The 21,727-nt window shown below is 39.3% G+C and overlaps 1 long non-coding RNA gene across 1 annotated transcript; it reads left to right on the top strand.

Annotated features, from left to right (window-relative positions):
* Positions 1-241: 241 nt before the first annotated feature.
* Positions 242-19,473, top strand: LOC131380742 (uncharacterized). The gene is made up of 3 exons (XR_009208898.1): positions 242-366; positions 2,955-3,105; positions 18,861-19,473. It is a non-coding gene; the product is annotated as an uncharacterized LOC131380742 (long non-coding RNA).
* Positions 19,474-21,727: the final 2,254 nt, after the last annotated feature.

Raw genomic sequence — 21,727 nt, 5'->3', positions numbered from 1 at the left:
ATTCTCAACATATTACCGCAAACTAAAAAAAGAAACAGGTTGTGAAGTAATGCAGAAAGTTATTTTTAATTAAAATTATCAATGTATCCATATTAAAAATTTAAATAGAAGATACAAACAATAAGGTGCTGCTGATAGACCCTGAAGGAGGTCTGCCTCTCCCAAAGGCAGGTGGCAAACAATATTATAGGCTACAATATTATGGGACTTCGTATTAATTGTGCTGCCACACAGAGGGGTTGTGGTTTGGGGTTGAGGGGCTTACTGGCCAGTTTTTCCATGTTTCTCAAATAAAACACTGGTGTCATCAAGAAACACTGTGGAGGGAGACATGAAGACTTTAGAGACAGGAACCACTGCAGAAATGTAAGGATTAGGAGGTAGAATAATACCCCACCCTGGGGCTGAGACTTTGGGGAGGGGATGGCACATCGCTCCTCCTTTTCCTTCCCATCCCCAGCCATGGCTGCACCTTTCCCAGGCTGGATATGGTGGAGATGTGGGAGGTGTGGGCAAAGACGGTAGAAGAGAAGGAGAAGAACGTAGAAAACAAAAGGGGATTGAGCTACTCTAACACTGGAGATGCAGGGTGGCTTCAGATCCACAAGACATGCTTTGAGTTTTCTGGGACCCTTATGATCAGAAGGCAGATACTAATGAGAAAATTTTTGAGCCCATGAAGATTTTAAGGTCTAAATTCTCTCCAATTTGGGCTGCTGGTTTCTGTTTTCTGGGCACCTTTATTCTCATACTCTAGAAGCACCCAGGTAGGGGCTTGAAGAGAGAAAGCAAGAAGCTGGCTTCCTAAGTCTGGCCCTTGACTTTAAAGGAAGGTGGTTCCATGGTTAAATAGAACTTCTGGTTGTCTAGAACATCCCAGGACCAGATTTCTTGGTGTGTAGGCTTGGCAGACATAATGCTGGGAGGATAAGGAATTTCTAGGTTGAAACTCCAGGACTCCAAAAGGCCCGTTGAAGTTATCTGAGATTCCCTGTTGAGTATTATTACTCAGCTTATTACTATTCTAAATGTCAGCCAGAACTTTGTTATAAATCTGCTACCCAACTTATGTTGAAAGCCATCTCTAAAATTTCCTTTACAACTAATCTTAGGTTTATAAAGTTGGCATTTAAACAGACTGGGTGCAGTGGCTCATGCCTGTAATCCCAGCACTTTGGGAGACTGAGGTGGATGGATTGCCTGAGCTCAGGAGTTCGAGACCAGCCAGGGAAACATGACCAAAATCCATCTCTACAAAAAAATACAAACATTAGTTGGGTGTGGTGGCACATGCCTGTAGTCCCAGCTACTCAGGAGGCTGGGGCACGAGAGTCGCTTGAGCCAGGGAGGCAGAGATTGCAGTGAGCTGAGATTGCACCATTGGACTCCAACCTGGGTGACAGAGTGAAACCCCATCTCACACACAAAAAAGTCATTTAATCATGGTTTTGTGACCTTGGCATACATTATGTGGCTTCTCTGGGTCCCTATTTCTTCATCTGTGAAAGGAAGACAAATGTGGGAAAGGAATAATTCTTTGTGTCAGTTAGTATGCTTTTGGCAGCAAGGAACAGAAAACCAAACTCTATCTGGCTCACGTAATTAGGACAAGTTTTAGATTACATAAAAGAAAGTCCAGAGGTAAGACAGGCTTCAGAATTGGCTGACCCAGTTGTCCAGTGATTTTATCAATGACCTGGGAACTTCTTCCTCTCTATCCTCCCATCAATACCATCTCAGGCATGTCCCTCAGGATCTAGGATGGCTACCAGGAGGGCTTGAAGTTACTAGCATCTTCACTCCCATCAGCTGGAAGACAGAAACTGTATTTCTGTGTCTTATGTGTGTAAAAGCTTTTCCAGAAACTTCCAGAAAATCTTTTCTTCCATCGTACTGACCAGAATGGGTCACGTGGAATTTCTGGCTAATTCTTGGAAAAGAGATAATGCTAGATTTAGACCAATTATATCCACTCCTGGAACTCAACTTCTCCAGAGGTTCATGGGGTGGAGTAGGTACCTAAATGAATTTGTGATTCTGCTGGGAAGAAACAAAGTGGCAATGGAGGAGGCTGGCTTACCATCACAATACCGATGCACTTTCTTCCAAATCAAATAATCCCATTGTCTCTCAGTTACTGTATCTGGGTGACATTCCTATGAACTGTGTGTTGAAAATGTTTTTGTGTCTAGATACATTTAAGGTTTTGTTGTCCTCACAAGAGTAAAAGAGCAGTATTCTTTTTTGTTGATTGTTTTTGTTTTCGTATCCACTATACAGTGCCAAATGCAAATATTATTTGGGGATATCAATCCTTAGAGACTCATTCAAAAGACTTTAAAAAAGAAAAAGCCTCTGAATTTACAAAACCAAAGCAGCTATCAGGATGGTAATATTTGGCTTTTGAGACTTTTAAAAACTGTTTGCATGGAGTTGCCAAAAAATACTGATTGAGGGGTGCTGATGATGACATCATTTACACTCCTTCAGGTCTTTATTTCTTTCTCTGTCTACATGTGAGGATAATAATATTTGCCCTACTATGAGATAATGTATGTGAAAGAGTGTTGTAAAGCATACAACAATTAAAGAAGTGTAAGATGATAGTACAACCCGTGCCTCACTGTCCAAAAGAAGAGTTTATGAGAACAAAGGTGCTCCCTCTAAAGGCTTCACTGTCTGTCGAATTAATGAAGAAGGGAGCCTCTGTAAAACAGAGGATGGGTGGCTGGGCAGTTTATTAATGTGTTAATTTGGGCTTGTTCTCTTTGTATTCCCCTTCCTCAACTTTAAGTAGGCTTTTTGGGCTTCTGTGCCTCAGCTATTTTTGCTGGGAAGAAAGTAGATGCCATCTCAATTTAGTGTTCTTCCTGCTGTTTGTGTAAAAATGAAACCACTGAAAGACAATGGGAGATGTCTTGGTGAGGGCTGAGAGAAAGTGCATGTTTTTGCAGATCAGGAGATGGGGAGACAGAGGAAAGAAAGGAGAGATCTGTGGATCCCGTGAGCACCCCAAATTGGAACCACTCCTTACCGTGTCTCAAGGAAGCAACAGACCTCCAAACTGCATGGTGTACCTCAAAAGAGCAAGACCCAAGCAAGAAGGTACAGTCAGCAAAACGCTGGCAGGCTTGGGGAAGGGCTGGAGTGACCAACTGTCCCATGTTATCTGGGGTAATTCATGGAATACAGGACTTTCAGTGTTAAAACTAGGAAAGTTCTAGGCAAATCAGGATGCTTTTGTTACTGTAGGGCGAACTAAGGGGCAACCATGATGGAGTGGAGATTAGAAGACCTTGTCCTGATCTGTGGGCACCTGGTATGTCTTCTTCAACTGGGGGTTACATAGACAGGACAGAGTGTTCCAGCCATGACTTTGGGGGACTCAGATTCAACTTTAAGTTGTTTGAAAAGAAACATCCAAAGTAATGTTTTTGCATAGCATAGCTTGGGCCCTGAGATTCATGCCTAACACAAAGGTTAAAGAAGTCCACAATTCCTCAACAAAACTTTGGGGCTAGACACATTTCAGGATTCAGAACTTTTTGGGTTTTAAAGATATAACAGTAAGTGTTCTTTATATTATTACATGGCAACTCCAATGCAGTACTCTGTAATCAAGCACACTGATATTTCTACAGAAACATTTATTAATGTTTACATTGAATAAATTAGAGACTGTAAGTATTCTTATGTCAATAAGGCTAGGTTGTGTTAGGTTCCACTGCCAGAAACTTAGCTTAAGTTTTGCCACCAAGTCAGTTGTTACAGTTTTCAGAAATTTTGAGACCTTGGAATTGTGGATAATGGATTGTTGCTGTATTTTTAAATATTTATAAGTATTAGGACAACTCCTCAATTTATTATCATACTAGGTCAAGGGTAAAACCTGTTCCATGTTTTCCAATATTGGCTGAAGATTCTAGAGAATCAGTGAACATGTAATGCCACTTAACACACTCATAGAATTTATTAGCCCCTAATATTGGAATTGATAATGCATTTAAATTCCAATATAAGGTGATATATGCAACATTCAAATGTTCTGCTTGCACGTTATAGATTTTTTTCCAGACAACCAAAGTGCAATTATCACAATTTAAAATAGTTTTCTGTAAAGGTCACTTGAAATGCTAAATTTGGTTGGCCTGATAATGAAGAGGTAAAATATTTTTTCTTGAGCAATATTGCCAAACTACAGGTTTTTCTCCAGGGTGATAACCATAGGGCTTTTGATCAGAAGGCTTTAATGTCTATGTGGAAGCAAAGTCAAGGACGCTGCTTTGCAAACTGCCTTCCGGGGCTCTGAGAGACATGCAAATAATAGTAATTAATACGATGCTGATGATGCTTTTGTTTGTAGGCCTAGAAGGTGTGGTTATTCTAAGCACACTTAATTATGTGCAAGCACAGGCATTCTTTGTCCTGACTCAAAATCATCAAAATAACAGGTCTCCAGGGCCTGAAAAGCTATACCCAATGAGTTTACAATTTCTAACTTTGGTGGTTTCATTATTATTCTTTCCTAAAGAGATAGCTCAAATCTAACCTATTCAGAACTTTGAAGATAAGATTTGACTTCTTGAATCAAATTCAGTTGTATTTCCGTAAAAAGCCAAAGAAGCAAAGACTTCTTTGTCACAATTCTTAGACTTTCCACAGGGAAAGCCATGGGGAGAATACAAGGTATCTTAGATAGTTTCTCTCTAATGAAACCGTGCATCACCTGGACCTAGATTGGACTCTGTGTCCACATTTGTACCTATGTTATTTTGCTGCATTTATGTCTCTAATCACATATGGTGGTTTGTAAAATGTGATGCTTTGGATGGGATTTTTCTTCTTCATTTCATGTGGTTTTCAAAAGGCCTGGAAATTCGTCTTCTTGTCAGAACCACTTATACTGTCTTTTGAGATCTTCTTGGTGTCAGGATTCAGTGCAGCCATTCACTCCCATTCCTTCAGTCTTGATATTCACGACAAACTCATTCCATGGCTGAAATCTAAAATATTTATGTATAGATGACACTGTTTCTCTAATTATTGCAAATGAGGCTCCTTATCTCTCTCATGGTATCTCCTCAGAGAGGGAGTCTGTGAGGAGCTGTGATTTTTTTTTTTGCCAGCTCCTTTAAAACCTTCATGAAAGCTCTCTTCACGCTGCCTACCCAATGGCAAATGCATTTAATGTTCCTTGTTGCCTCTGCCCTGCCGCATTTGCCACATGAAGGCTGCTCAGCCTGGTCTCTTGGCTCACAGCATGCACCTGTGACCTGGGGGCCATGGCTAAGGCTCTAGGCGCCCGCAATTGGAGGACTGTCAGCCACGAAATGATAAACAGCAAAGGCTGCTTTTATTAAGAACTCTCCACACTGACCAATTTGGCTTTCTTTCTTGCTCCTAAGCTCAATGGACTAAGACTCAGGGAAGTTTTAATTCAATAGTATTCTCCTTGCCAAATTTCCCTTAGGATTCTAGTTAACTAACCCCGAACGAGAAACACCATAAGGGAAGCACATCCCTCATTGTTAGGCTCACCATTAAATGTAATGACTGATTTCTTTAATCTGTGGGCATGCAAGTCTGTGTTTCTTTCATTGTCAATCTATAATTAATCACCTTATATAAAATAAGAAGTGAGAGAGAAATAAAAGTCATAGAAATGAGCTCATAATTAAGAGTACATTACACAGACTTTATTATTTCATGGTATAAGCCCCAAACCATCCACACTACAGTGAAATTTTTCTGTTTTTAAAAGTCTGCTTGCTGTTCATAAGAATCTTCCTATAAACAAAAGATACTTAGACTTATTTAGGTAGATTTTTGTGCGGGGGGCAGAGGGTCAAAGAATGACCCTATGTCCTGTAAGAGTCCATCCCAAAAGTTCCCTATAAATAATGACTGTTTATTCCTTGAATTTGATCAGTCCACTTGGCATGTAGAATAAAGTGAGAAAAAATAGTGTGTATGGACCATAGTAGGCTTGGAGACAGTGAAGGCTTAGAATGATGACTGGTAACATCTCTACCACTGGTAGCATCCTGTGCAATTGCTCTCTACCCCATTGATTTCTATGCATGAATCTCAAAAGAAGATGCAGCTCCCTTTATAAGATAGCGTCTAATGTCTTCCTCTTTCCCAGTGGGAGCCAACAATCTCCTCTACAACTTTGGAAACAGTAAGATTAGGCAGCCTAGAGTCAAAACTAATAGGAAAATAACACTAAAGTCTTTTCAATAGCCACCAAGTTTCAAAGAAGAACAAAATTCACTTGTAAAAAATGGCCAGCACCATGGACCACACCTAATATGGAATTATTAGACTTCAGTTCAAAAGTCCTCTTTGCATCTCCCACTTGTGATAAATTAACAAATGGTATTGCTTGAATTAGCTATGCTTTGAGTTTTTCCTGCAAACACAGAACATTTGGTGTTCTTTTTCTTTCTCCTATGTAGAAAATTTGGAAGCCTCCACCTGTTACCTTGAAAATAAAATCGGGTCATCCTTTTTTTTTTTTTTTTTCACAAAAATGTAAAAGGAACCAGGGTTGTTATTTTAAGGCAAAATATTTATGTTGCAATAGTTACGTCAATATCAAATATATTTAACATGAAACTCCTAGAGAAATAAAGCACCTGCAAGGAACTCCCCCCAAACATGCTTCAGAAGAGTAATCTTGATTCAGAAAGATAATCTTTAGTAATCATATGAACTGTCACTAAGGGACTCCTCAGGCGGAGCCTTCCCTAATGAGCATTGCCAGGGAGCTCTGAGTGCTGCTGTCTCCTTACCCCCAAGCCACTGGGAAATGCATCAGCCCCTTGCTCCCACTGCATGAAGTGGGAAATAATGCATTTCAAGAAGCTATGTCTTCATATTCAGATTCACATCACAGGGAAGTTAAAAGAAGAAACCTTGTTTGTGTTAGTTACAGATGTATCCCAAGCACCTGAACAGTGCCTGCAACAAATGCGATGTTCAATGAGTGAATGATGGCACAGAGACTAGGTAGGCTGCTGCCTGCCAAATGGAGGACTCTCAGGGTCATAGTAGACCATCACAGTCAAGGGGGATTTTCCTGAACCCTGATCTACCATTTCTAACTTCCTGAATTGTTTTTGACCTTTCCTTCTCTCCACTGAAGAAAAAATGATAATTTTCTTGGGTGTAGGTCTATTGCTTATTCATAGGACATGTGTATAATTACCATACTATACTGTAGTTGATTACTTATTTCCAGCAGAGCCAACCTATCCATTAGGCGTAGTAGTAAACACACACACAACACACACACACCAAATAATTTTGAGACTGCAGAAAATGTTTTAATATAAAGTATTAAAATAATCAACTTTATACTAACACAGTTGTAAAATAACAGTTTTAATATTTTTTAATGGAATAAGGGGCCCATGAAGGCAAAAGTGCCTGGGACCTGTGAGAATCATACTGCAGACCTGATCTTCATTAGGCAGTGAACAAACAATATTGGAAACGAATCTGGTTTAAATGCAGAAAGAGGAAGCAAAGAGAAAAGAGCTGATAAAAAGAAGTCTTTTTTTTAGGTGTGGGCTGGCAGTGAGAGAGAAGAATGCCTTGAAGAAGGCTGGAGAAGTAGGAGGCTGAAACCAGGGAGGTGTGTAGGGGTATCTGGGGAACTTCTGGAACAGGTGGGGTGTTGAGTCCATATTTGGCAGGGGAAGATGTATTTTCTGGCAGGCTGATGAATAATGGAATTTGAGAGCTAGAAGTGCTCTTAAGAGCTGTTGTATTCCAACTCCTTATTTTATGGGTGAGAAGGCTGAGTCTTATTAAATTATTGGGAAGATAGAATCTGATTCTAATGCCTTTTCCACTGCTCTGCCAACTCTTCCATTTGCCTGAATTGTGTTTACAAGATGGGGTGAAACGAACAACAAACTTCATTCACGTGTTTATTACATGTGTGTAATGCACATATGTGTGACCAATTCCACACATACCATAATGTTAGAGAGTCATTTTCAGGTGTCTTAATAGATCTAGTAGATTACTTTCCAGTCACAGAATGGGACATTTTTATTTCTTATCCATCTCAACTCTACTGCAAATCTGACTTGGAATCATTAGCATGTGCCTGGCCACCTCCCAAGTAAGAAGCCTGGACCTAGTAGCATAACTAAATTGGTCAGATAACTAAAAGGACAGATAGCCAAGTCTGGCTAAAGTGAAACCAGAACCCACCAGAATTAGTGGGGCTGATTCTACTCTGATTCCAGAAAAGTCCTAGTTCTAGAGGGACTGTATGAGACTTTCTCTCATTCCCAGATGAGAGCCAGCAAACTGCATCTAAACTTCTGACCCATTCTTGAGTCATTCAACAAATATACCAAAGAGTTATTCTGCACAAAATGCAGGTAATGATAAGTGGACGCAAGGGTGAATTATGATTGGACCTTGTCCTCAAGGAGCTTATAGTCTAATTGAAGGTCTAATGAAGGGGAGAGTGAAGAGCCCACAGGATGGTGGAAGCCACATAAATCAGTGTTCAGGATTACATGGCTCCATTCTGCCTCTAGGACATCCCTTTATGAGTAAATGCGTGGGAGGTTGTAGAATGAAATAAATTCTCCACATACGAGCCAGAGCTCAGGAAATTAAAGAGGAATGGAATCAAGGAAGGGAAAGGTCAGGGGGAGTAGTGGGAGAGGATATTGCAATCTGAGTTTTCAAAAGACATTTCAGTTCAGATGAACTCATGGAAGGAACTAAACTTTAATCTTTAAAGCTTCATTGTGCAATTTCCTAAATGAAGGAGCAGTCTGATTGGTATATTTAGCATCCTCACAGAATAAACCTGCATGGGGGTTACACAACCTATCATAGGAATGAGGAGCTTCCATTTTCCATGTATATGTTGTTATCGCCATGTCTCTATGAGGTAGGGATTTGACCCTTATTGTCTCTAGTTTGAAAACATTAAGTCACTGTTTAATAAACTAGCTCCTACTCCAGATTCTTGAAAGGCAGCCCTGTTTCTGTTCGTTATTAAGGATGCAAAGCTCTACAAATCCTCTTCCTCGTCAAATTCACTCTTGTAATATAAACAGATTAATTTTCAAAACAATCAATTTCAGTATGTTGTTTCCACAGCCTCATGACCAATAGAAAAAGACTAACCTCCTTCCCTGATATTAGACAGTCAACCCACCCTCACAATCATGTTCCACTGCTCCACACACAGGTATACTATGCAATCTACACAGAACCTCACAGCCTGCCATGCACACACTCATGTCTACACCCGCTCATACTACTCAGGAACACCCACCGTTTCTCTATGCCTACTTATTCATTTATTTATTTGGACAAATATTTATGGTGTACCTACTCAGTTTCAAAAACTTTAATAGGTTCTGGGGATTCAAAGGTGAACAAGACAAACACAGTCCCTCCTTCAGGAGCTTTAAGCTCTAGTTTTGATAAGTGCTACACAGAAGTACAAGGCATTACGATGACACATAAAGGTGTCAGGTTACCTAATCCAGTGGGTCATGGAAGCCTTCTCTAAGGGAATTACTTTTAATCTGAGATATAAAAAATTAAGAGGATTTATCCAAGCATTAGAGCATTCTATGAAGAAAGAACCACAGGTGTAGAGCCCTAAGGCACGTCCAGATCCTACCCGCCCTGCAAGACTCAGCTCAGTTTTCAACTTCTCATCAAGTTTTTCCTGACCTCTGGAGTCTATGTTGAAGAACTGCTTACTCTTCTGAACTCACTGACACTCTGACTCTGTACCATTTTCTTAAGCTCTTAGTCACCATTGTTCTTATCACCATCCCACCTTTTATCTTTATCTTGCCTGGATTGTATCAGGATAGAACCATGCTCTGTGTCTTACAATCTTCATGAACAGCTAGCTCCTAGTAAAAGCTCAATAAATATAAATTAAATGCAGGTATGCATGACTGAATGTATGAATGAATAAATGGTCTTGGTCAATTCAAGTTCCATGCATGGCCATTCAGTAAGTCTCAACAGAGGCATCACAGCAGTACAGAAGATATTGCATTCTTGACATTTTAAAAAGATTATTGGCCATTCATCTCATTAAATAGGCCATAACCCCCAGATCACCCCCTGTCGCACCCCCCCAAAAAACATGAGGATGGATGGTCAGAAAAAGCTGTCTCTATTCATGGTGCTGTGAGAGGATACTTTTCTACCTAATAGTTGTTAGGTTATATAAATTGGTCTCAAGAAAATCTCTAAATTGAATGTGCTGGATTCTGTTGGATATGATATGTTCTTAGTGAAAGAGAAACCACCTTAACTAGTCTCCAGGCAGAAGAATCCTTCAATAGAAGCCTGCTGAAGGATGTGTGGATAGGCCTGTGGACTCTCATGATAGCTAACCTCTTCCACGAACCAAAATAGAGAATTGACACCACCCGCCAGTTTGTGGTAATTCTCATCCTGCTCCTGGGCCTGCCAACATTTTCACTGCTATGGCTTCCTATCTCCTCCACCTTTGTTCCTCACCCTCCTTGGAACCAACCTGCCAACTTCAGGCCAGGTGGTATCATCCTTCCCTTAAGAAAATTTTAAAATGGAACACACTCAATTTCTGTTGCCTACATCAAAAACCACCTCAATGAGTTTTTAGTTGATACTTATATTTGAAAGCTGGCTGTGGTTGGGAGAAAATGTAACCACAGAGAGGCAGCTGACTCAGAGAGGGCACAGAAGAAACTAAATTATTAACACCTTAGTTCCTGTTCTCTGAATTTTCCTGTCCTCTGGATTTTAGAGGAAGTGCCAGAATGGGAAGCATTTTAGTGATAGATTCTTTGCTGTGAGTGCCAAACCAGAAGATATCCAAGCAGGCCTGGAATGAAGAGAGGCCCAAGGATAAACAAGAGCTCAGTTCAGTTCAATGTGTGTTTATGAGCTCCTGCTAAGTTGCATACTCTGCACTGGGCATTAGAAATACAAAAATAAATAAAATATTGTCCCTGATTTAAAGGAGCTTGTGATCCAGTAGGGGATTCAGACGTGTCAACATGTGATTACTGTGCAATGTGGTAAGTGCAGTGTGAAACAGGAAATAAGAGAGGAAAACATCACCCATCTCAGGAAGGATAGAAAAGTAGGTTGGTCTAGAGGGTTGAAAATGATTCTGAAATGATCGTACTAATGTTATAACGATAGGTCACACTGCCACATAGCAACATAAAAAGTCTACATAAAAAGAGGTCATGTGTTTTGGGGAAATAATTACTTAATCTCTCACCCAGTGGATCAAATGAGGAATTCCATGGCCCAAATGAAGCCAGAGTAGTATGAAATTTAATTATTTTAATTGCTCAAAATTGGCAATGCACACAGCTCTCTGCTTAGACCCTGAAATTTGACTAAAACCTTTATGAATTGTTTATGGAAAGGTTTACCAACCTCAGCACTAATGACATTTTTGGACTAGATAAGTTTTATTGTGTGAATGTCCTGTGTATTGTAGGATGTTTAGTCTTTACCCATTGATGCCAGTGGCATCCACCATCTCCCAATTGGGACCAACTAAAATGTCTCAAATTGCTAAATGTCTCTTGGGGGTAAAATCAATGCTAGTTGAGAACCACAAGTGAGGAAGTTTGTAGAAATGAACACAATCATGTCTATTCAGTTCAAGATAATCAGTTCCTATCTAACGCTCTGTTTAATAACCCAAACCCAGGAACTTGTCATCATCATTGTAGTTAAGCCTTTCCTTAGACAATTTCTACTTGAGACTCAGTGATAGCTGTGGCAGAAATTTCTAGTTTCCTCCATTATACATGCTACTTCTCTCAGTCAACCTGGAAAAAGAACTCTCGATTTTTAGCTGGCCATCCAGAGTAGACATTTCCTGGTCTTGCTGATGAGCTATAAGCAGAATTAGTGTGCGCAGTTTCTAGGAATTTCCTTAAAGGGAAGGAATGTGTTCTTCTTCAATTTCTTCCTTTTTCCACTTGATGTAGATGTAGTTGCTGGAGATCCAGCAGCCATACTTGATTATGAGGTGACATTGGGAACTGAAGCCACGAATTTCAGTTCAACAGATAGAAAAGGCTGACCCCGGGCAGGGCCTTACCAGCCCTGAAATCCTGAATTGCTACCTCCAGACTATCACATGAGATATTGTTTTTTGTATTGTTATTGTCTCTGTTACTTTCAGCTGCACCTGATATTAGTCAATACAATTGCCTAAAGTGGACACTTATTAGATTTCCAAAAGTCTCTGGACAACAATCTTCATCACATTAGGAAGCTTGGTCAGCTGTTCTACCAGAACCTTTACAGAAAACCCCTTCCTCTTCTCTTTTCTTCTCTTACAGTACACAGCACAGGATATTGGTTATTTCAACAATAACCCTCCTACCACCTCTCAGTCTGCTACTCTAGCCAGTCAGTTACACTAGATAGACTGTTACTACCGCTTACTAAAAGTTGACATCTCCTTGAACCCATCAGACACAAAAATGAAATGAGAATACCTATTACTTGCAGAGTTGCAAGAAAAAGTATACTCTCCACTATTTCTGGTAGAAATGTGTAGAAAGACAGCAACAGAAATGTTGCTGTCTTTTTAAGAGCAATTTAATAATAGCAAGAGAATTGAAAAATATACCATTCCTCACAACTATCAACTTCTAAGAAGTAAAATCAATACTAATGAAAGATGTATGTATAGGGTTATTTATTGTATTTTTCCACAGAAAGGGAATAATATTTCTGATAAGATAAATAGAGAAGTATATTTGAGATCTATCAACATATAGTTGGTATTTAAAACTATGGGGTTGGATGAAATCATCTAGGAAATGAGTTGTGAAAGAAGAGAGAAGAGATTTGAGGACTGAGCCTGGAGCATTCCAACATTTAAGAGTTAGGAAGATAAAACAGATTCAGCCCAAGAAAATGAGAAGTAGTGACCAGTGAGATAGGCAGAAAACAAGGAGGGAGGTTTCCTTGCAGCCAAAAGAAGAGAGAGTTTCAAGAAGGCTAAAGTGATCAACTATGCCAACTGCTACCAAGAGGTTGAGTAAGATGAGGACGAAGAAGGAATCATTTGACATGGCAATATGGAAATCGATGAAGACCCTGGCAAAAGCAGTATCAGTGGATTGGTGGGGACAATAGCTCGACAGGAGTGGGTTCAAGAAAGAATGGAAAGTGAGGAAGTGAAGAAGGTGGGTATAGATAACTCTGCATTTTTGCTAAAGGAGAAATGGATCAGTGGGTTACCAGAAAGTATTTTGTTTAGATGCAAAGCAATGTAGCATGTTTTTAGAGCAATAATATAGCAGAAGGGTAAATAGGTGATTCAAGAGAAGGAATAATTGCAGAGTCAAGTCAATAAGTAGATAACCTCATAGAGGGATGAGCCTCAGACCGGAGCCAGGACAGCACACCTGCTATGACACAAGGGAAGGCACAATATATGGGCACCAATGGAGGTATGATGGCACATTTGATGGTGAAGGGGGAAAAGATTCTCCTCTGATCACTTTGGCCAATATCCGGCTGATCCACAGATATGCAAGCAAGCCCAGCTGAAACCAGAAGAACTGCATAGCCTAAATCATCAACCTACAGATGATTAAGCTAAATACATGTTTATGGTGTCAAGCCACTAAATTTTTGATGATGTGTTACATGACATTATGATAGAAATAGATAGCTGAGGCAAGAAATGTTCCATGTCTATGGGTACATATGGAGCTGCCTCATTTTTTAATAAATGATTACATATAGCATCGAGCTGTATGTGCCACATTTTATTTATTTTACCATTTCCTTATTACTGTTTATTTTAGTTGCTTCTATAAACAATGCTGCAAGAAATATCTTCCTACATATGTCTTTGCACATGTACATGGAACTGAACAATGAATTCCTAGAAGTGAAATTTTGGGGTCAAAATTTATATGCAATGGTAATTCTAATAGATACTGGCAAATGGACATCTATAAAGAATGTAAAAATGCATGTTTGTCAATAACTTATGAATGCATTTCCACACATCTTCATGTTATCAATTTTTTTGCCAATATGGTAGGTGTAAAAAATGTAATTACTATAGATAGCACTTTCATTCCTCTTATTATGTGGTCCTAGAATAAACCCCACCATCCCCACTGTTTCCATTGACTCTGAAGAGCACCTATTTCACTCTTATCAGCCCTGTTCAAGAAGCATAGGGACCTCCTCCTTGCTTCACACCATTTCCCCAGTGGTTTTATATTGTCAATACTCTTCTTTTGTCAGTAGGTTTTCCACTAAAGTTTCAGTAAGTTATGACTCACTTAATGTAAGGAAAATAGGAAAAACATTCCACATCCTTGCAGAGGAATGAGTTGTATTTAAGATTGTTTATTATAAATGGAAATGTTGAAGGAAGGTTGGAAGAAGCTAAAAAGGAAGAAGAAATTAAAAAGAGAGAGATAAAGATGGGACTAATAGAGTTTTCTGAAGTCCCTTTGTATTAGTCAGGGTTCTCTAGACGGACAGAATTAATGGAATATATATATATATACACATATGGGTTTATTATAGGTATATATGACTTGACTCTGCAATTATTCCTTCTCTTGAATCACCTATTTACCCTTCTGCTATATCATTGCTTTAAAAACATGCTACGTTGCTTTGCATCTAAACAAAATACTTTCTGGTAACCCACTGATCCATTTCCCTTTTAGCAAAAATGCAGAGTTATCTATACCCACCTTCTTAATAAACCCATATATGTATATTAAGAATTAACTCACATGCTCACAAGGTCCCACAATAGGCCATCTGCAGGCTGAGGAGCAAGGAGGGCCAGTCCTAGTCCCCAAACTGAACTTGGAGTCCGATGTTCAAGGGTAGGAAGCATCCAGGACAGGAGAAAGATGTCAGCTGGGAGGCTAGGCCAGTCTCTGTTTTCACATTTTTCTGCCTGCTTATATTCTAGCCATGCTGGCAGCTGATTAGATTAAGGATGGGTCTGCCTTTCCCAGCCCACTGACTCAAATGTTAATCTCCTTCGGCAGCACCCTCACAGACACACCCAGGATCAATATTTTGTATCCTTCAATCAAGTTGACACTCAGTATTAACCATTACACCCTTTGACTTCTACCATATTTCCTAACTTTGATCTCACAAGAGGTTTGTATGTTAACTAGAATCTACTTTAAAATACTTCAGCATGGACAGTGTGATAAACTTGTGAACACTAGTTTTCACTTTAAGGTTGGTCAGCTGCCCCCAGGGGGTCTGCATTCTCAACAGGTATAAACAGCCGTCATCCAAATGGAAAGTCATACCAGTAAAATAAACAGGTAAATAAATAAAATAGAACTTTAAGATAATGAAGGAAGTACTAAACAAGTGTAAAAGGGGCTATGGGTGTGCACATGATAAAAGGATACAATTTTTAGAGGTAGAGTTTGGGGCCTTGCATAGCTTCCCTATTCCCATAACACTACTAATGTATCCAACATATACTAAGGATATTTATGTAATTATTCAATGTGCTATACATTTTTAAATCATAAAACAAGGTCGGGAAAGCTCATTTATGAATAAGTATAAGTAATTTGACCTTAACGCAAGGTGAAAATTGTCGGGTTGGACGCATTTTTAATTTTGCCATGGATTCTCAGCTTTATTACTTTGCACTCAGAGGGCAATTAGCTTAGATAGTGGTTTCTGATAGTCAAGCATTTTTCTTTTGAGCATCTAACCAAATTGCATTTGCAGTAATAACCCTCCCTGAAGTCAATAGGTCTTTGGAAAAAAAAGAGTGTGGATGACTGAAGAGAATTGAGATGGAGTCCCATGAAGGACAAAGTAGAGAGCCTAATGCAGCCTCTTATCTTCTCCATTAAATGGGCAGGCAAATCAGAGGCTCAAGTGAGCCAACCTTCTTGTAACTGATATGATTTCCTGGATGGCTCAAGAAAACATGTCTCTATGCTGAGTTGAAACCCTTAAATAAAGCACTAAATTGAAAAGATATATTTCAATGCAGCTGTTCATTGTCTTTTCAATTCTATCACTTTCCCACTTCATGTATTTATTTCTTTCACACATAATAAGCCTTAGTATGAGGAAAGGAGACTGGCAGGAGAGACAACTGAGCCATTCAGGGTTTCTAGTGGTCTCATCAGATAATCACAGAACGTCGGTGCCATTGAGGGAACAGTCTATTAGCGAAAGAGCAATAATGACATGGCCGCAGGCTCAGTGGCTGGGCCTGTGTTGAGAGTCTGCCGAGATCTTTCTGACCAATTCTCTCAAACAATTGTTTTCTTCTTCCCCAGATCAACCAATTACTTGGCTGAATCAAGAAACAAGTGGTTGTTTTGACTTTACTCTCTCTCCCAATGCTAAATTGAAGTTTGCATTTTACCATAGCTGCGATCAATTCACGATTAAATTGAGACTCAGTTTGAGATACAAAACAGCTGCAAATTATGTTCAAAAGTCAGTAAATCATTGTCAACTCATTTTGTGGCCTTGGAAATACACCCAAGATGTGTAAAAATAGCACCAGCTACATACTTTTCTTTGAAAAATCCAAGGAGCCAGTGATCTGTGGATTTTTTTCCTTTTCTTATTTATTTTCTTTTACCATATTTTTATTGTGATGATATTTTATCCTAAAAGTAGTTGGTTCTGATCCATTTGTTTTCATTCACAGTGGCCAGATATGTTTCCAAGAGTGCTTATATCCCCCATAGCATTTGGAGGGCTCTATACCTGGGTGGCTCATCACCTTACCTTTTCTATTCTTGCCGCTACATCTTTCAAAGGACTAAAGTGTTTAATGACTCTGGCCCATGGTAAAATAGGGCCAAATATTCACCTGGGGAACCTAAGCTTGTCTCACCTTCTCATAATGTTGCATGTCCCCCACAAACTGTTCATTGCCTATCACAAAAGTGTAACGAGTGTGTAACGTTACCCAAATATCTAGCAGAAAGTTGGCGAAGAGATGTTATTTATTATGCCAATTCAGACTGGTTATTGATGACAGTGGTTTGGCTAGCTATGTCCAGGCTTAGTGGAAAGAGACAGTGGTTAACAAGCAATGTCCAACAGGTGCACTCCTCGGGCACTTGCCCTCCCTCCCAGTTCCAAAGTATACTCAGGCTCTACGCACTGATTGAACAAGTGCTCCAGGAGGTGCACTAAACAGAACATCTTTTTAACAGGTTCATTGGCACTCACTACTCACCCAAGCCTTTTCTTTTCTGTGCCCTCAGGGGTCAGAGAAAACTTTCTTCACATGATAACTATACCCTTTGCATGGGCAGGCCTATAAAAGAGCTCCTGACCAAAGCCCTGCAACAAGAGGCCTCTAAATGGAATGGCCAAGTCAGAGTGGCAGAGAGATCCAGCACAGATTTTGAGTCCAGCATCTACCTTCTGTTCCCATTAATGGTTCTTGTGCTGCCCTGAATGCTGGGAAACCATGGGGCTAGGGAGTTTCCCTTACAAAGAAAAGCTGAAACGTGACCCTAGCCTCTTAGAGGTGGCCATCCACTGGCTCCGTTGTTGGTACTTGCCTCAAGCAATCTATTGATCCTGGAAAATCCAACTACCTACCACCTTGAGCCTGTCTCCAGTGAACTTTACAGACATCATTCATCCTTTTAGATGATACGCTCCTTCCAGATAAGGAGCTCTGTGAGTTTAGACTGTACGTTTATTCAGGCATTTCTTTATAATGGTAGTGTTTTGCTTATGCTAGATAGGGCTTGAGACTTGAGTGGTCTCATTTCTGTGAGTTCTCTCCCTTTTATTTTGTTCCCTTAGAAAATGTTTTCTCTAGGTGCAGTGACTCGCACCAGTAAACCCAGCAACTCTGGAGGCTGAGGTGGGAGGGATGCTTGAGGCCAGGAGTTTGAGACAAGTCTGGGCAATATAGCGAGAACTCATCTTTAAAACAATCTTTTTTTAATTAATAAATTTTAAAGAACTTAGCCAGGCATGGTTGTGTGTGTTTGTAGTCCCAGCAACTTGGGAGACTGAGGTGGGGGGGATCGCTTGAGCCCAGGAGCTGGAAGTTGCAGTGAGCTATGATCACTCCACTGTACTCCAGCCTGGGCAATAGAGCAAGACCCCATCTTGAAAAACAAAAACAAAAAAAGTTTTGACATTTTGGTTTTTAGTTTTAGTATATGGTTTTCAGGTTCCATCGCACTCTTTCTTTCCTCAAGATCCACCCTCTTACTCTCACTTTTACTCTCATTTTCTCTCCCTCTCCTTCTTTCTCTTTCTCCCTGTGCCACCTCTCTTATATAAAATAGTGTCTTTTACTGTGATGCTCCCTGTTTGTAGCATTACCGCAAACTTCCACATATCCACGCACACACACTCTTGCAGCAGGCTGCACATTCTGTTTTGCTGTGGGTCTGAAGAGTTGGGTGGCTTTTCCAACTCACCAGTGGAGCAACGTGTGGTGGCAAGAGTGCACCTGGGAGACCAGGATTCTCCCACATAGTAGTTGTATGATTAGGGGCAAGTCAACCTCTCTCTGTTTCTTCATCTTTTAGTAAAAGAGTAGCTCTCCCTGCCCTATCTACTTTGCAGAGTTTTTACAGGGATAAAATAAAGAAATGATCATGAAATATCTTTGTAAAGTATAAATTGCTTTGTAAATGTTATTTTATTATTGCTGTATTTTTGTAAATCAGGTCACTCCACTGTAAGGTGGTAATTATACTGCAGGAGGTTCCGATTGTCCCCTGCAGGCACTCAAATGAAGAATGATAGCTTTTAGGCAATGCCTATCTCATGTAATTAATTCTCACTTACCTGAGATCCTCTTCATCATTCCACAGAATGCTGCCTGATTTCCTGACATTAACAATGAACACAGCCAGACTGAAGAGGAGGAAGCTACTGGGACCACAGCAGTCAAGGAAACACCATCAACACCCAGTCTTCTTCCCATATTACTCAGAGACTTTTATCTTTGCCATCCCTAAACACATTCCTGCAGGTCTCCAGATCCCTTCCAGCCCATCTTAGATAAAACTGTGCAGGAAAAATGTGCTTCTAATATGGAGGTTTCCATCTGGAGACCTTGTATTTGAATCACAACTCAAACTTTTTTAATGCCACCCTCTGTTTCCCTACTGGATCTTAAAGACAATTGACCCTGAAGCATAATAAAATAATCAATTATGTCTCATCTATGCTATGCTATTTGAGAGCATTTCCCTCAAAATCTCTTCTATACTTTGATTTAAAAGTAAGATTTATGCCAAAAAGCCAATGAATGAATATTAATGTGATATTTTAGATATCTAATGAAAAATCTCAAATATCGTACAATGTAATTAATTTATATTTTCAATATACCAGTTTCTCACCAACTATGAGAATTTGATTCCTAAAAATCCCCTTGGTAGAAGAATTCAGATTCGTGAAATAAAAGATCTTACAGAAAAAGAAAATTAGTAGTTAATGTTCATGGTAAACCTTAAAAGGTCCTTAAAAATATATTTCTATTATATGATCCAGCAGCCTCACTTCTGAGTATGTATCCAAAAGAATTGAAATCAGGATCTTCAAGGGATATTAGCACTACTGTGTTCACTGCAACACTACTCACAATTGCTAAGATGTGAAAACAAATGTCCATCAACAGATAAATGGATAAAGAAAATGTGGTATATACATGCAGTGGAAAACTGCTCGGCCTTAAAAAAGAAGGAAATTCTGTAATAGGCAACACCATGGATTGACCTTGAGGACATTATGTTAGGTGAAATAAAACCAGACACAGAAAGGCAAGTACTGCATGATCCCACTTAGATGATGTATCTAAAATAGTCAAACTTAGAAAACAAAGACTGGAATGGTGGTTACTAGGAGCTAGAATTAGGAGGAGATGGGAGTTATTAATCAACAGGTGTAGAGTTTCAGTTAAGTAAGATGAATAAGCTTCTGAGGTTTGTTATACGTCGTATGTATAGTCAACAATAATGCACTGTACACTTAAAATTTGTTAAGAGGATAGATCTCGTATTAAGTGTTATTGCAATTAAATAATAATTTAAAAATATACATTGCTATCAATTTGAAGAAAACAATGAAGGCAGCATATACCTTAAAGACAGAATCAATGAGATTAAGTTTTTACCATTTGAAAGTCATCTTCTGGTTGTCTTTTACCTTGAATCAAGCTTCATGAGACAAAAAAGGCTGTGATGAACTGAATTGTTCCCAACCTCCCATTCATGTGTTGAAGACCTAACCCCCAAGGAGATAGTATTTGAAGATGTGGCCTTTTGCAGAAAATTTGGTTTAGATGAAGTCATGAAGATGAGGTCCTCCTGGTGGGATTGGTGCCTTTATAAGAAGATACGCCAGAGAGCTTGCTTGTTTGCTCTCTCTGTCTGTGCATGCTCATGCAAAGAAGAAATCATGTGAGCACACAGGGAGATGGTGGCCATCTGTAAGCCAGGAAGAGAACACTTACCAGAACTGTACTTAGTTGGCACCCTGATCATGGACTTCTAGCTTCCAGAAGTGTGAGAAAATAAATCTGTTTTTTAAACCACCAAGTCTATGGTATTTTGTTATGGCAGCTCAAGCCGACTAAGGTAAACGCAAATACAAAAATGGGGTCCTAAAGTCCCAAGGGAAAACAGGAAAGTGTGTCCCAAATAGATTAGTCAATGGCATGGGGAACAAAGGTGTGGGGAACAAGGGCGAATTATCAAAGCTGAGTCTGAGAGCCTAAGAAGGAACTGAGGAAATAAAGAAGTAACAGCAACAGGTCAGATCAGAATAGTCAGAGATAAGACGTTAACTCCGGCAGCAGATTTTGCACATTCCAGGTACACTAGTGTGTGGACAGCCAGGTCCATCTAAAGACACCAGACAGAGTGAGGAGCAATGCATTATTATCTTAATTATTTCTAATAAGCAGGACTCACAATTTGGGTACATGGGAAATGTTATTGTTATAGTTGCCAAAAAAAAACCCTATATTGGATTTTTGCATATGGACTTGAGGCTGGGAATAATTACTGTGACATTTTGCAAAGATCTATTTTCATGGACGGAATTTTCATCATGCTTCATTTTAGATGTCCTCCAATCTGATAAACAACAAAAGGGTTCCAAGGACCCATTTATTCAGAAGAAACTGAAATTTAAAATTAATTTTAAACCTTCCATAAAGCTGTTCTACATTTGAAGAAAAAGGTACTTTCTTCACTAGCCTTTGTGGTTTTCATTTCAATCATTATATGAATAACCAAAATCTCTTCTGATGCAAATGTCAGTATTTGGAGAGATCCACCTTTTTATATCGTATTCCTGAATGTCTTTAACCAGAATTCTAGAAGATAGATAGCCATGTTCTTAAATTGCCTGATCTCTCTAAACAAATACCTACTTTGCCTTTGAGGTATGAGACAAAATACATACAAGAGCTCTCTGTATCAGCAGGTTCTGCGCTCATTTATTCAACCAAGGATCAAAAATATTTGAAAAATAAAAAATAGCAATACAACAATAAAAAAAATACAAATTTTAAAAATACAGTATAGCAAGTATTTACATAACATTTGCATTGTATTATACGTATTATAAGTAATCTAGAGGTGATTTAAAGTATACAAGAGGATGTGCATAGGTTATGTGCAAATACTACACCATTTTATATAAGAAACTTGAGCATCCACAGACTTTG

Source organism: Hylobates moloch, unplaced genomic scaffold, assembly GCF_009828535.3.
Source record: "Hylobates moloch isolate HMO894 unplaced genomic scaffold, HMol_V3 SCAFFOLD_12, whole genome shotgun sequence".
NCBI classification, from domain to species: Eukaryota; Metazoa; Chordata; class Mammalia; order Primates; family Hylobatidae; genus Hylobates; species Hylobates moloch.
The sequence above is the reverse complement of the archived record's forward strand: the minus strand, read 5'-3'. Positions and strand labels throughout refer to the sequence as shown.